This window comes from Mytilus galloprovincialis, chromosome 1 (assembly GCF_965363235.1).
Source record: "Mytilus galloprovincialis chromosome 1, xbMytGall1.hap1.1, whole genome shotgun sequence".
NCBI lineage: Eukaryota > Metazoa > Mollusca > Bivalvia > Mytilida > Mytilidae > Mytilus > Mytilus galloprovincialis.
The window spans coordinates 29,503,891-29,519,362 of record NC_134838.1 but is presented as its reverse complement, the minus strand read 5'-3'; the positions used below and the strand labels follow the sequence as shown (position 1 = coordinate 29,519,362).

The following is a 15,472-nucleotide window of genomic DNA, read 5'->3' as shown; positions in this document are numbered from 1 at the left end:
CTATACGACGAAAACCCGATTATCTTTTTATCGTTCTATTACTGGTCGTTTCTTTCTCCCTAAGACAGTTTAATGCTTGAAAAAAGCAAGCTTGATAACGTCTCTTCTCACATTGTGACGTCGCTGATAACTTCTCCTCTCACATTGTGACGTCACTGATAATGCCTGGTCTCGTTTTGAAGTCTTGATACGAGAATTACGGAGCAACAGAGCAGGTTGATATAGGCAGAGGGAAGGACGATAAAACGTTATGTTGTCCTACTATAACTTAATTATATTTTGTCTTTACTTAATATGGTTTTGACATTACGTAATGATAAAGTTCGGGTTACTGTTAAGGAAAACTATGAGTCAGTTTTCGATTTCGAATTCAAGCCATCATTATAAAATTAAAGTTCTAGTAAGCATTGCGTTTCGAGTTGAACTTTAGTTTGAGTCACATCTAAAGGTAGAGTTCTAGTTATAACTTTGAATCCGAGTCACTTTTTGAGGTAGAGTCTGAGTAAGATTCGAATTTAAGTCTCATTTAGATTAATTAAGATCTCGAGTTGAAATTCGAGCTATCTTATATGAGTTCGTATTTAAATTTTCTATCGTGGACCAAGAGCTTTTGCTAGGGCTTCGGAAAAGAGGGCTCGGAGGAATGAGTACAAAAAGAGGGACGAAAGATACCAAAGGGACAGTCAAACTCATAAATCTAAAACAAACTGACAACTCCATGGCTAAAAATGAAAAAGACAAACAGAAAAACAATAGTACACACGACACAACATAGAAAACTAAAGAATAAACAACACGAACCCCACCAAAACCTAGGGGTGATCTCAGGTGCTCCGGAAGGGTAAGCAGATCCTGCTCCACATGTGGCACCCGTCGTGTTGCTTATGTGATTACAAATCCGGTAAATAGTCTAATTCGGTAGGTCATATTCATGAAAGGGAAGGGGATTGTAGTTACGACGTAAGGAACATATCCGATATCATTTGTGAAACGGTTATTCCATAACGGTCAACCAACTCGTGATGGCGTCCGTAAAATTTACGAAGGGATGATTTCAACTTCACAAACTGAGATAAACAATGTTACAGTATACAAATCGCAACATAGAAGTTGAAATATAGTTAGATGTGGTGTGATTGCCAATTGCCACCAGAGTTTAAATGCAGTGGATGTACGAAATCATGTATAGGCAACCGTACAGCCTTCAACACATCGTATAGTCAATCTACAAAAAAAATATGACACACATGATTCAACGACAACAGTTGAACTTCATGATCCTGACTTGGGGCAAGTTTATAAAGAAAGTGCACGTGGCGGAGTTTAACATGTATATGAGCGCTAAATATTAACTAACATCGGACTGTTGTAGTAGTGTAACAGCACAACATGAGAACAAAATGTAAAATAGACAAAAGTGATACTCCCCGCAGTTCACTCTAAAGCAACTGTATTATAACAAAGTCAACGTATGACTCTCCTTGGGATATTATTGTGTCTGGGAGACACAATTGCTGCCCCTGCAGATGCAAAGTGTAATTTAAAAATAACTATAACATTCAACTGCTTATACCCAAAAAAATGAGTTCAATTACCCCCAAAAAGAGCAAAAATTAATAAAACTAAAAACCCTGACCACATGCACACCTTCAATATATGTTCAAACAGACAGTAAAGAGAAATCTTCCTAAGATTCAAAATGTAGGATAAGTTATGCGGAATAACTATATACCCATAAAGGGACGGACGGGCGGATGGGGTGAAACATTATCCTCCCCCCACACACTTTCAGTTGCAGGGGCATAACAAACAGTTTCAATTGGCCGACTCAATAGATCGCTATGACTGGGTAATATAAATACATCGGGGTGATCTCAGGTGCTCCAAAAATTTAAGAGATTCTGCTCGATGTTAGGCACCGTCGTGTTACAAACCCAGCGATTTGCTTTTATTTGGTAGTTCACATTCGAGGAAAAGATGACGGTATTATGGTTACGACAACTGGAACATATCCGTCGTCACATGTGAAACAGATATTCAAAAAAAATAATATCTCAATTAGTGAGAGGTAGATCAGAGAATTCAATTGATAATCAATGTACGAAATTACTGAAATTGGATGACCGCAAGTTCTTGTGGATGGTCCGAAAACACTTGTTTCAGAAAAAAAAATCACATCTCTATACCTGAAAGTGAGGTTAATGTACAGATATAAACAGTATACTTTGGTTTATTGTTATATATTATATTAATACTTGGATATTACTGGTACATGTACAAATTATTTTCATGCATTTGTATATCATTTTAATCTACTATATTGATAATAGTGCAGTGTAAGTATTTGTTGGACGCGTCACTCTTCTGTAATAATTTGATTTTTTTAATAGAATGGATTTGAGTAGCCTTCGTATTTTCCCGCAAAAAATGTTTAACCATCCATGCAGAGTTATCGTTCCTTGAGATTGCAAACGTTCTTGAGATATACTCCCGCATGCGTGTGCATATATATTAATGATGTTTCAGTTATATTTATATACATTTAATAACACATTTTAATATTATCCATTTATCTTCTTTAAAAAGTATTTGATGAGTATTCATTGAAGAAATGAATTTATAACAATCGATAAGGAATATTCGTTTGGCCTTGATGATGTCTAAGTATCATCATGTTTATAGATCGGTTAAAAACCCAAAACGAATATTACGTAATGGAAATATAGGCGATAGCAATACACCGGAATGCCCTCACGGTCATCCGCTGTAAAACGATTGACATTCGTTTGTGTCTAAATGATCATTCACGTAAAAAAAATGGGAGACTTCTTATTTTATAGTATTGATGGTTTGTCGGTTAGTCCAAGCAATCACACACCCCCATCCCCAACCCCTTCCCCCATTTCCCTGTAACTTGAGTGTGGGTTGATTTAAAGTATCTCATTTGTTAACAGTAAAGTACAAGTCTTTTGATTTGTGTCGAGCCTCCGATATCACTGTAGCGCCAGTGAGACATAACAAACCTATATTCCGTCGTCGAATAGTGGCGTTGGCGTCTCCATCGTTTAGATCGTTAGGTTTCTAGGTTTTTTTTTACATTTTTCATTTCGGGACCTTTTATAGCTTACTATGGGGCATGGGTTTTGCTCATTAAACTATTTTGACATGACAAAACTCATGTTTAAAACAAAATTACTAAATTAACAATTGAAATGCAAAACTAAGAGAATAAAGAAGGACAACAAATGAACAAAAGACAAACACGGCAACAGATAAAACCCAAAACAACAAACACAAGACAGATAGCACTGAAAACTACAAATTAATGAGAAACATGGATCCCGAAAAAATGGGGCTACGTAAGAAGGTGAACAGAACTTGCTTCTTGCTAGACACTCGCCGTGAAAAGAATTTGATGTAGACTAGCTTTTGCTTTTGAAATTTCCTACATGAGGCGTTTGCATTTATGTATTTACAGCCCTGTAAAAAAATAGAGGTAAATGTTCCTGAGACAATATACCTTAAGTTAAATCAGGAACTTTCATACTAACGAGACTAGTCTCTGTTGATTTAAACTGATTGTTAAGCCGCCTGTTAAAACTACCACCCAACAATAAAGTTAGTTTCGTATCTCTGATATACGATGCTAGTAGTTATTTGCGTATTTCACAGTATATTGTTAATATATAAATATAATTAGTTGTTAATACAAAATCTTTTTAATAGTCATTTACGATGACAAAAAATATAAGATTTTGAAAGAATGATGAATTATTAAACTTAGACGTATCGTTTTAGTATAGAAAGTCCCTGGTTAAATGAAACCAATTTTTGACATTTCAAGTAAATTTATATTCATACATTGTATTATATAAAGATTTGGCCAATTTTTCAAGAAAACAAATATGAAAAAAAGACGAATTTTGAGAGAAACCTGGTGCCATCTCATACTTAAGAATAGTGTGGCGTAATCAATTACATCTAAGATTTGATGGTCAGTTCTTATTCAGTTTAATGATTTTTCATCTTATTTAATGTGACGCTTTATACGATACATTAGTTGCACAGTTGAACTGCAATAGCATTTACAAGTTTATCCAAATAATTTAAGACCATTAATCAATGCCTTACATAAATTAAGAACATGTTTATAGCTCGATCGTGTGAGAAACTTTATGTATTGGTCAGATATATTAGAGTAGTAGCTTGAAGTAACATGTTGTTTTATAGAGCTGATATTTAGTAACGTTTTGTATTGGAAGTTATAATTGTGAACCTTCAAATGTTTTATAGATATACATGTACTTTTATAAGATTAAACATGTGAACATTAAGGAGACTTAGTTCAATTCTAACAGTTACTTTATTGTGGCATATATACAATAGCTATTTCCCTATATTAACGGGCAAGATGGAGTTATCGTTCCCGGATTCATATTCCCGAAAATAATGACTTGTAGTACAAAACACAAACACACACACAAGAAAGCCCCGTTATATCTGGTGGAGGATTCGGATTGAATGTCATACAATTTAAGAAATAGATAAGTAACTGAAATGCCTGGAGACGAGCATAAATCCGCGGAAGCTAGTGGTGGAAAATCGGAGACAAAGGAACCCCAATTGGATGAACTTCTTATTACCCTCAATAAAATGACTCATGTGATGGAAATAAATACAAAACGTGGCAACAGTGCGTCAAACATCGCTATGGATACTTTTTCAGGACACCCTTCCGAAGATGCAAAACAATGACTGGAAAAATTTGAGGCCTGGATTGTTTTTAATGGCTGGTTACAAAAGATTAAAAGACAAGTTTTTAGCTGAAAAGTGACAACCTAAGCCCTCCGTATATTTCAAAGTTGACATTATTCTGAAAAATCCTTTTGAGACAATCTTTATATATTCAGAGTCTTAGAATTCCTCGAATGTTATGGACATTGAAAGAATAGGGGGTCTCACCGTCATTTAAGCGGTCTCATGTAGGTTTTGCTATATATTTTGAATATCCAACTGGCACCTTTGGACCTCCATAAACATAGAAGACATGAAGTATACCAAAATTCCTTTTAGTCGTACTTGTATCATTCTATCTATGGACTAAATGTCTGTTTAATATTAAACGGATTGAGAGATCAGAGGGCTCTTATTATTGCCCTGTGCCCTTTGTCCTGAAGTGTTGACAATTTTTAGCTGAAAAGTGACAATCTAAGCCCTCCGTATATATAAAAGATGACATTATTCTGGGAAATCCTTTCGAAACAATCTTTATATATACAGAGTCTATGAATTCCTCGAATGTTATGAACATTGAAAGAATAGGGGGTCTCATCGTCATTTAAGCGGTCTCAGGTAGGTTTCCGATATATATTTTGAATATCCAACTGGCACTTTGGGCCCTCCGTTAACAAAGAAGACAAAGGGTTCACATGAACCTTAATACTTTATTTGTTATTATGATTTTCAACTAAATTTGAATATCGAACTGACTGCTAGCAGCCGGTTGGATATTGAATATCGAATATCGAATAACGAACCAGCTGCTAACTTCACATCCATCAAATATTGGTTGTTTCACTATTTTTTGTGAAAATTTACTTTTGGTAATATATATATAAGGAATGTAATATACTTTTACAGACGGTAAGATTGAACAAAATGTTACATACATTTAAAAATCGTCCAATTCACTCAATTTATATGTTCACATGATAATAAAGTTTGATGTCAAATATAAGCTGATACATCACTCTTTCATCTGATATCAATTGTTTGATGATATCTTCATTCTGGAATTTTATATAAGCGTTCCAGTGTTTGAAAATAAAAAAGAAAAAAATTCCGAAAGTCCCACTTTAACGCGAATTTACAACAAAACAACTGCTCTACGACAGGGCTTAAATGAAAGTATAATATTTACTCTGTCTTCATGTTGATTTTCAGCCGTGAGGTATATCGGTCCATTAAACTTTTAGGTTAAACGACTTTTCCCGATTTGTTACTCCATTAACTTGGAGAAAAGTTACATTAACTGAGCTGAACTTCACTTGGATATAACAAATGGTTTCCGTAAATGAATATTTGGCATTTTAAAAAATACGTTTTTTTCTCTTATAAAATGGGGGGGGGAAACATTACCGTTGGTTTCAGTAAATATCAGTATTTTTTTGTAACGTCAATTAAATCACGCACTTACCATAAAGACATTAATTATATAGATTTTTAAAAAAATATTGTACTTTATTGGCGCTGTTTTATCTCCAACACATTAATGAATTTGAATACAAATTTCAAATGAATTAAATGAGCGACATACAAACAGTTCTTAGTTATCTTTCAGTGAATGTAATTTTAATTTGATGTTTTAAAGTTAGTATAAAGTAAGTTAGTTCGTTAAATGAAGCTTCAATTAGATAATGTTTAACTGCTATTTTGAAGGTTTTGTAAATAAAAGGATTAACACTTTACCTTGGCTGCCAACTGCATTATTGTTTGAAGTGAACAATATTTAAGAAATAATTGATGCCAGCTATACTTTATTGTAGTTTTAACATGGGTAGGCATTATATTCGTGATTATTTTTGCCAGAGCGATAGCGAGGGCAAAAATAACACGAATATAATGCCTACCCATGTTAAAACTACAATAAAGTATAGCTGGCATCAATTATTTCGATTCTGATTAGGACAATTACGGTAATTTCTATGTCCGCTGTGTATAGGTGCACAGTATTTGTGTAGGCTCTTCCATCAACCTTCCTGTCTATTTTTATCCAACTAGTTCAAACCAGTTTAATTCCGCAAAGTTGTATTTCTAAAATTCAAAATTGAAACAGAAATTAACAAATTAAATTATTAACTAAAACACTATTTGTGTCACAATATAACAGAAAAGTTATATTACAACAGTCTTTTCCTTTGAGGTCAATTTCTGACACGCACATTTTCAAGTCAGTTGTCAATGGCGGTGGACGCACAAGGTGAATCGGGTAGGTCTTTATTTACTAAATTAATCGTAAATATTCCGCCGGTTAATATTGTAGCATTGGTAAATATGTTCATATCTGATAGAGGATTCCTTGATAAAGTTTTGCTGACATTCGAGACTTGGCAGAAGGGGCCCTTTGACAGATCCATTTATACTTACGGTGGCTACACCTTGTAAAGTTGATCAAAGGGCACGCCTTTGTGCATCTGCCGATTTCAAATGCTGTATTACATGATGATTAAAATTAATACTGGGTGACAATCTTGTTGCATTTGTAAAATGGATTGGAAACCTTGGTGGTATATTGGTAATTACGCCGTTTTTTTTATAGGAGAATGGGGTTCGATTCCCTGCTAGGGTCAATCTATTTTATCAGAAATATAAACAATTTTGTCATTTCAATACAACAGTAATAATAACCTATACTTTATTTTATATTTTATCGTCGGAACATATGTTTCAATGAAATTATTATATACAATGACATGCCTTTTTAACAGGAGAGATGAAACGTATTTTTCAGAGGGAGGGGTTTTGAAGTTAGAACACCCAACATGAACGTTGCGGTATCTAGGTCAAATATGTCAATTACGAATTGTAGCACATTGTTGTCATTGTAGAAGTGTAAGTAACAAAATGTGTATCATTTTAGTGTTTGAAAGTGCTTTAATTTAAGGAAATACATTAAATGCATACCAATTTGACGAAATTTATTTTTCTGCCGTAGTCAATATACGCATGTGCAAACTAATTTTATTGGATAATAAAGTATGGTTTATTTACAAAACTAAAGAAGCACGTCATATTAGAATTAATTCTAACATTCAGTCCTCTACAGATTTTTAAATTGATCATAATTAATGTACCGTATCAAATATGGTTGAATGAGATTCAAAACAAAATTTACAAGCTTTCTCTGAACTAACTTTATCACAACAAGGTTCAATTACATTTTCTAAAGGGGGCTTGTTAGCGTTATTTCATACCACCCTGTAACTGTTTTTCGCTAGAGAATATTGGTTGTGAATAGTGTGAAAGCGTTGATTTTGATATCATTGTTTTCTTTATATAAGACCCGTTTTCTTGTTTAAATAAATTATTAGATTAAAGGTAAAATAGTTTTCAAGGAACTAGTTTGATTAATAGATATTGACATCGGCGCGGGACGTTTGCACTTTTAGCGCTTTTTTTTTTAACACTTGCGCTTCAAATCATAGGACATTTTCGCTTTTAACAAAAGGACATTAGCGCTTTTAACATCAGACATTTCGCTTTTGCAATATTTGGTTTTTATGACTATCCTCCTCTTTAATCCGGGTATGGACCGGCATGTGTGACCTGGCAAAGTTAAATTAATATTGTTTCTTTATGGTTAAAAGTTTGAAAAAAAATCATTTAAAAGAACATTTCATAGAGCATTCATGTCATAGCACATTGATATCTGTTTAAAAGTCTTCATACACTGAGCGACAAGTAAAAATTCGAAAGACATTAAAACCAATTCAGTCACCACAGGTCAGTTTTCGCTTGACATCTGAAGCCCAAGGAGTGAACAAATTTAGCTCTTGTTATCTGTTCTGACTGATATTTCGCCCACATTTCAAATATATCTTCAAGTTTCTTTTCTAAAATCTTGACAAGGGTGCCTCTTCATCAATATAACGAATCTAATGTAATTCACAGACTGTTGTTCAATGATACTATTCAAAAAGAAAAGAAAAAATAGCAGGATTAGTCGAGTAGGACTGTCCATTATAGTGGGCAGGGAAGGGTTCTGGACCATTTGTCGTACTAATGACAAATATAAGTTAAATTATTTACGTAATAATTTCTTCTCATTAAAAGTACAGGTAGACAATTATAGGTGCAAAAGCGCAAATGTCTGGTCACTTTAATACAGGTGAATCAAAATTTAAAGCGCAAATGTCCATAGTATTTGAAGCACAAATGTACTATCGTTTTACAGGTAAAACATCGCAAACGTCATGTGCCCTCAATAAAGAAGATTTTATATCGAACTGTACCAAAACACAAATGCACAGAAAAACTTCGGCAATCCAGTAAATATGAATATAACAATTAGTGACATTTTAAAAGCATACGATTTGATTAGAAAAAAATATCAAAATTTTAAAATTTGTAAAGAAAGTATTATATTGTGTTATCATGTGTTAAAAGTGAGTATACTAAATAAAACACTTCATCAAGTGTAATAATTATTTGTTCAAAATCACTAGTGTAATCATTCCTGAGCTTGTGCAATATAAAGTTCTACTCGGGACAATATTCCCCAATATTCATGCAATAACCCTATATTTTTACTCAAAGCGTTTGAAGGACGTCATGTTAGAATTGCCATTTAAGTGATTCTGTACTTGTAGTCTGATCAAGGTACACGGCGATCTGGACCTGGCTACAAGTGCAGAAAAATATCCCTCCCCTTATTATCATCAATCTCAGATTTTTTAATGTATATCACAGGATCCTGTCCTCAAGCACATCGGGGATTTTACCACGGGCTGGCCCTTTATAACAAATATTTTACCCTGAGCGATAGCGAGGGGTAAAATATCGGCATAAAGGGACAACCCATGGTAAAATCACGATATATTCAAGCCCCCATGAATTATTCCGATTCTAGTAGGACAAATACGGCACTTGTTTTGGATCGAAGCGCTCTAGATAGGTGAAGGCATTATTTGCCGTTCCCATAAATAAACGCACAATTAGATTGACGTAAGAGATCGGAGCAAATGAATAAGTGATATGCTTAAACTATTTACAATAACATATTTAGATAGGTTTGGATGAATCTAAATAATAATTGTACTTAAACATTGTCAACAAACAAACAAAGTTTGGGCCAGACACCCTACCCTACTACATTACAGAAAAATTAATGGAAAAATGTTTTATATCAAATCATTCTCTCTTAATATATCCATAATTAATGCACCGTATCAAATGCATTTAAGATAACACCTACTTATAAACTGTTACGCGTCGCATACTATGTATAAAGACATGCATAATAAAGTTAAATTGAAAAAAGGAATTCGTAATGCTTACTTTGACAAATGTTAAACTAACTTCATTTCAACAAGTTTAAATTACATGTTCTAAAATAGAGCTTGCATTGTAGTAAATTTAAGTCTTTAAAATTTTATTCAAATACGCTATTGAACATCATTAAAAGCCAATAAATACAATAATTTTGTGTTTTATAAATAAGGGCATTCAATAAATAAAAGTCGTTATAGAACAGTCCCATTTTCATACCGGTATTCGAAATGACTCGTTTCATTGCTATAACAACACATACATCATAATAACATGACAGAGAGTTTTGTTTCGGAATATTCTAGATAAATATACAAAAATCAAATTTTAGACAATATACCCTCCTAAGCCTGGAAATGGCTAGTCACATATAGTTAACGGCGTTTTTCTCACAATGACGTTCTACCTCCATAAGCCTTGATATGTCGTGGCTAGTCACATATTAGAAAATCATTTTTTTATATTAAAAAATCATTTTCTAATATTAAAAATTGATTTTGTAATATTAAAAAATGATTTTCTAATATTAAAAAAGAAAAACACTATTTATTAATAATAAAAAATGATTTTCTAATATTATGTCATATTTATAAACGCCTTAATACTCAACAAGCATGTTGCGTCAAAAGTTGAAACTGTTAAGTTTTGTTTTACGTAAGTAGAGAGTCAGCAGTTATGAATAGATTTGATAAAAAGTAAATCTATTTTTCTATATTTATCTGATCCAAGTTTTCAAAAATAAATTTGACTCTTTAAAGTGTTGTTGTAATATGTCATGGATGTATTAGTATTTTAAGGTCTGCTAATTTTAAGTTTGCATTTATTGACAACCCTGTGTACATGTGTACCAGGATACAGTGATTTTTACCATTTCATGAGACTTTATCCAAAGTTACAAGCACATTGATTCACCTTATACATATATGAAATAGAGTTACAAATGCTATATATATATAATGGTCAAAGTTTCATATCAATGAAATCGAACTTTTTCAGCCTAGTTGTAATCTAATGTACTTTTACATAATGTGTGTATAGAAATCAAAAGGATTAGTGCAGTTGAAAAAAGGCTTTAAAAAATGTGAACAAGAGAACAAAAGTGGCACAATCTTCTAACAGTTATCTATTTGTTATGTCAACTAAGTCGTTTGATATAAGAATATCTTTTAAAAAATATTTTCTATTCGTTAATTACCATCAGTACAATGTATCACTTTCTTAATAATTTAAATTACTGCTCTAGTAACTTTAAATGACACTGGATGATTGGTGGAAGGTACTTTAAAACAGATTGTAATAGATATTCCATGTATTAATAAGATTTTTTAAATTCAGTTAAACAAACAAAATTTAATATAGAATATGGAGTTTAGTATGACTTCCATTATCACTGAACTAGTACATATATATATGTGTTCATACCTTTTCCATGTCTTCCCAAAACAATTTTTTGTATATATATTGGCTTAATTAAGATGAGGAAAAAAAGTGAAATACAAATGCAATTCCAAGATTCCTAAAAGTGAGTCTGGCAACCGTAATTATAAAGAGTAATATAGTGATCAGTGATGTCCACTTTGATATATAACAAACAATAAACAGCTGCGCCATGAGCGCATGATACGCCCGATGTCTTGTGTTAAAGTCTTATGCAATAATCATCAATAGTTTCTGAGAAAGTTTAAGCAATAACCATTTACTGTTTTTGAGACACGGCGGGACATGTGAACCCCCCCCCCCCCCCCGAAACCCTGTTTTTTTTTTACAAATATCACTAAAATAAAATTTAGAATCAAACCAAAAAGTATACAGATCTTTAGATTAATATAGCAAAGAAGTGTGTACAGTTTCAAGCAATAATCATCAATTGTTTTTGAGATACGGCGCGACATGTAAAAAAAACCTCCCCTTTTTTACAAAATACTCAATAACTAAAATAAAATTTTGAGTCATCACCATAAAGTATACAGATCTTTAGATCAATATAACAAAGAAGTGTGTAAAGTTTTAAGCAATAATCATAAATCGTTTTTGAGATACGGTGACATGAAAAAAAATCTCCCCCTTTTTTACAAAATACTCAATAACTCAGAAATGAAATTTTGAATCATCACCAAAACGTATACAGATATTAAGATTAATAAAACTAAGAAGTGTGTAAAGTTTTAAGCAATAATCAAGAATGGTTTTTGAGATACGGTGCGATATGTGAAAAAAAACACATCCCTGTTTTAGTTACAAAGTGCCGTGACTCAAAAAGTTTAAATCTTATTTTCACCAAAACGTATACAGATCATTTGACCATCATAAAAAACAACTATATTAAGTTTCATGAAATTTAGATAAGTCGTTCTCAAGTAACGGTGCGACATGTTTACGCCGGACAGACAGACGGACAGACGGACAGACAGACAGACAGACGGACACCGAACATTTGTATACCATAATACGTCCTGTCAAACTTTTGACGGGCGTATAAAAATACAGTAAAAACAATGTATGTATTTCACTTGTTCTCAACTCTGCCATATTAAGAAAAAATAGGTTCACAATGCAAAGGCAACATGACATAGTAATCAAGATATTAAAGATTTCTGAAAGTTTAATGCAATCCAAATCCTGGTCGTTGTAGAGTTGCATATTTCATAATTGAAGATATGCATTCAGGGGCAAATCCGGCCATTTTAAAAAGGGGGGTCCTAACCAAGGTCAAAGGGGGAGTTCTAACTACATGCATTGATCGTCCAAAAAAAGGGGGGATTCTAACTCTCGGATCTCGCCCCCATGATCCGCGCCTGACATTAGTACATGTACATTGTGTATTGTATCCATAAATCTCCAATTTTCAACTATGTTGCAAGATCATAAAATTTATATCAATTTCATTTTACGGGTAACATAAAAAAAGTTTAATTGGAATTCATAGACGTTTTTTTCACGGCAAAATCAACGTTAAATTTATAATTCCCATTAACGATAAGATACAGCACCAATTAAATGTTACTTGCAGATATCGCAACAAAGTAACATTATACACTAATGCTAGACTTTTCTTTATATAATGGACTGTTTTTTCCTTGCTGTATATTAACCCTCTTTCTGATAATAATTAATAGGACGCAAAAATAATTACCTTAATAATAAACAACATCAGGCGATCATTGCAGAGACGACTTTGTTGAGCTTGACTCTCAGACTTTACTAGTATATAATTTATGCCAAATGTTTTAATTAATCTTTATTTCCTATGTTTTGAGTTTTCTTTGTTTAAAAAACATATCATTTGACACCACTCTACTATTGTCTTTGATACAGCATCTACATAACTGTTACCGTCGGTGTGATATTGAACACAAGTACTTCGATTAATTAGGCATAACATTCATACTTATATATATACAAAGAATATTGTTAATCTTACAACCTAAACACAAGATGGATTATATTCAATAGAGATAAAAAAAGTGTATCAAATTTAAAAAAAAACCTCCCATACATGTGCTTGTAAATCTTTTATCAGAAACATTTTGAATTAAAAGCAAACAAATATTTGTGCACATCCAAATATAATTAAACATAAATGTTTAGAAAGACGACCAATTTTAATATGCTTGCAGTAAAAACTGATAATTTTGTAAGCTGAAATTATATAATGCACTTTGGGTGATTTATGATATAAGCAGTAGTATGTCCATTTGAATTGTAAAATGAATTGAAAAACAATGTCGGGGGGGGGGAATCACTTTTGGGGAAGGGGGGGGGGGATGTCCTTACCTAATTGTCTCTTAAACTAAATTTAAAAGTAATGATCTTTGAAGTCGTTTACCAAAAACATAACGGTTGTACAAAAGTAACAAAAGTGAAGCAAAAAAGTTTAGTTTTTTAATCAAGTGACAATCAATTGATACAAACGTAAACCTTTGTATTTAAATCCACGATGTTAATGGAATACATTGTCTCTTGAAATTTCGATTTTTTTATTGGTCCAAACGGGAGGGCGATATTCAAAAAAATCATCTCCCACTGAGCTATGGGATAGAGTAAATTGTTCACATAAATAAAGGCAACAGTAGTATACCGCTGTTCAAAACTCGTAAATCGATAGACAAAAAACAAAATCGGGGTAACAAACTAAAACTGAGGGAAATGCATTAATTATAAGAGGAGAACAACGACACAACATGTAACACACACAGAAACCGATTAAGCATTAGACAAAATCCGATGAGAATAACAAATATAACATCAAAACCAAATACATGTATTTGGGATAGAAAAGTACCATGACACGTCTTATAGTAATGTGAATTCACACTCAAATATAAGAGAAAATAAACGACAAACGGAAACACAACGTTAAAATGTAACACACACAGAAACGAACTATAATATAACAATGGCCATATTCCTGACTTGGTACAGGACATTTTTAAAGAACAAAATGGTGGGTTGAACCTGGTTTTGTGGCATGCCAAACCTCGCGCTTAAATGGCAATGTTAAATATAACATTAAAAAATATATAAAAGCTCTTCAGTTTTTGTTTAAAACATCAATTTTAATTTAACCATGGAAACACAGGACCGGTTTTAAAACTGGTCCACATCGAGGTGCAAAGGGTCAAAGTTAAAACTGTTTGATTTCATCAAAATAATATTTATTACGGTTTTGATATGCTGACTGTTAAAATTTGTAAATGGGTCCACATTAAGGTCTAAAGGTTCAAAGTTAAATTCAGTTTCATTTAAAAACAAAATCTTGAGGTTCCTAATATGTGACCCGCCATGACATTTGCAGGCTTATGGAGGTAGAACGTCATTGTTAAAAAATTATAAACATGATAAATATCGAGATTCAATGAAATACGTATTTGTGAAGAAGAGATAAACACTTTCCTTGGCTTCTTTTTTTGCGGACGCCGAACTGTACATCATATATAAGTTTGAAGAAGTTTTACTTTATCGTTTGAGGTGAAAAATATTTTAATCTACATTTTAAATTGATACAAAAAGAATTTCCAAATCAAAATAATTAAAATGAGAAGATAAATATACCTTACAGATTCCTTTACCGTCGATGTTGAAATGTTTAATGTTATAAACAATTTTAGCGTCTTTGACCTCAAATTTCTGCTCTATAGATTTTCTTTCAAAAATGAAGTCTGACATATATCCAAAATTAATGCACCGTATCAAATGCATATAAGAGAACACCTACTTATAAACTTTTACGCGTCGCAAACTATGTATAATAATGCATAATAAATCTAAATTAAAAAAAGGAATTCTTCAAGCTTATTTTGACAAATTTTAAACTAACTTCATTTTAACAAGTTTAAACAAGTGAAACTGTGAGCTACTGCTCACCGATGATACCCCCGCCGCAAGTGGATAATTTTAATAGTGTAAAAATATGCAAGTGTTTGGT

The 15,472-nt window shown here is 32.6% G+C and overlaps 1 protein-coding gene across 4 annotated transcripts in view; it reads right to left on the bottom strand.

Annotated features, from left to right (window-relative positions):
- Nucleotides 1-15,201, bottom strand: part of LOC143071173 (uncharacterized) — a 167,025-nt gene extending 151,824 nt beyond the window's left edge. For 2 of the 4 annotated variants that reach the window (XM_076245343.1, XM_076245325.1), the window contains exons 1-2: nt 15,100-15,177; nt 6,695-6,813 (exon numbers count right to left, since the gene is read on the bottom strand). The gene's annotated coding sequence lies outside the window, so the exon portion shown is untranslated. Of the gene's footprint in view, nt 1-6,468; nt 6,602-6,694; nt 6,814-15,099 lie in introns of those variants that run through there. The other 2 variants (XM_076245333.1, XM_076245337.1) reach the window with 2 other exon arrangements.
- Between the last annotated feature and the right edge of the window lie 271 nt (nt 15,202-15,472).